Consider the following 1946-nt stretch of genomic DNA (forward strand, 5'->3'; position numbering starts at 1 on the left):
GCAACTGGGACAAGGTGAGGGGCCTCTGGTGGATCACTAACCAACCTATACTAAGCATTTTAGGATAAACATGTAAGGTACGAAAGCAGGTAGCAAAAACAGGCTATGCATCAGAATAGGATTATACAAAAATAGTAGAAATTCTAATGCAAGCATGAGAGGGAAAATGGGCGATATCGAAATGATCAAGGTCTGCTTGCCTGGAAGCTCTGCTGCAAAGGAACGGTCGTCTGCGACATAGTCGATCACAGGGGTAACATCGGTCTCGGGGTCTCCTAGAGAGAAGAGGGGGAAGAAACAGTAAATACAGAGCAAATAGATGCATCACTAAGCATGAAATGACGATAAGCAGAGCTAGGGGGTGTCCTAACGTGGTACTACACATTGCAGACAGAGAGGGAAAACGTCCGGAGGAGTTTTCCCGGCGTCAGGCTTTTTCGGACGGACGAAAAAGAGGGGACGGTTCCATGTTCAGCATGCTTGGGGCATGTGACAGATGAACAGATCGCGTATTCGGATTCGTTGGATTTTTCTTAGCAACTTTCATATATAAATTATTTTCATCTGACTTACGGATTATTTTATATTAATTTTCTAAGTTTTAAACATTTTCCGAAATTGTTTTAATTAACTAAATTGAAAAAGGCAGAAAGGGGTTGGGTGCACCCGGTGCAATGCACCCGGTGCAGCGCACCCAGAGGTGCATCAGTGGTTGACAGGTGGGGCCTCAACATGGCAATGGGTACCCGCTACCCGCGAACCCGGCGGGTAAAAACTCTATTAGGGTAAGGATATGGGAAATTAAAATACCCATGGGTTTCTAAATGGAAAAAAATCATACCCAATGGGTAAGGCAGGTACGGGCATGGGAAGGCAATACCCATACCCACGAACCCTCAAACCCGTATAATAATAACCCTCTTAAGTTGGTCCCATGTGTCATTGACTTAGATGGAAAAACCCTAAGCTACCACTGGACCCCAGCCGCGCCCCACCCCTCCAAATTCCCGATCCAAAACTGCGCCCCACCCCATGCACCGTCACACACACCACCAAATCACACCCACTTACTAACCCTACGCGGTCGGCGCCACGCCGCCGCCGCCGCCTGCATCAAAGCAACGAGCCGCCTCCGGCCTGCTCCTTCTCTTGATCTCCTAACTGGGTACATGTGCTGAAATATTGTATATATGCGTTGAGATGTTATCAATATGTGTCCAAATGTTGAAATGCAAAGGCTTAAGTATACACGCCTAGCTGGGTATTTTTACCCGCGAGTATTACCCGTACCCAGCAGGGTACGGGTACGGGAATAGTTTGAAACCCGGGGTGCGGGTGCGGGTACGGGTATGGGCAGAAATTTTTGAGACAGGTGCGGGTACGGGCACGTAATACCCATACCCAAACCTTGCGGGTGCCATGTTGAGTGGGGTCAGTCAACTGCTGACGCAGCAGTTGACTGGTCAACCTTTGCCGGTCAGCGGGTCCAGTGGGACCCGCATGTCAGTGACCGGGCTAAACTACACTGGTTTTAAATTAATCCTAACTAATTTAGTTAGTGGCCAAGGCCAACTGTCAGTGAGCGTTTAGGGATTTAATTAGGGGCTAAAGATGCCACGTCAGCAGGTTTGTGGCGGCTAACCGCCAGCGTTAAGCCGAGGCGCCGGAGTTGGCCGTCCAGCCGTCCCATTGACGGATGGAAGCGCGGGTGGGCGCATTGGGAAGCTGGGGCTCGCGTGGTCTCGGTGTGGCCGGAGGTGGGCTAGGGCGGCGCCGTCGCTAGGCAGCGGTCGACAACAGCGAGTGGCCATGGTGCGGTCGGCCATGGCGGGGGAGGCGGACGCGAGCTCGGTCGCAGCTCACGCGGCATGGGGCGGCGGGGAGTGCGGCAAAGCAAGCTGCAATGGGTGACGGCGGCAGAAGCAGGCAGCGCTAGCGGCATGGGG

This window comes from Triticum aestivum, chromosome 4B (genome assembly GCF_018294505.1).
Source record: "Triticum aestivum cultivar Chinese Spring chromosome 4B, IWGSC CS RefSeq v2.1, whole genome shotgun sequence".
Lineage (NCBI taxonomy): Eukaryota > Viridiplantae > Streptophyta > Magnoliopsida > Poales > Poaceae > Triticum > Triticum aestivum.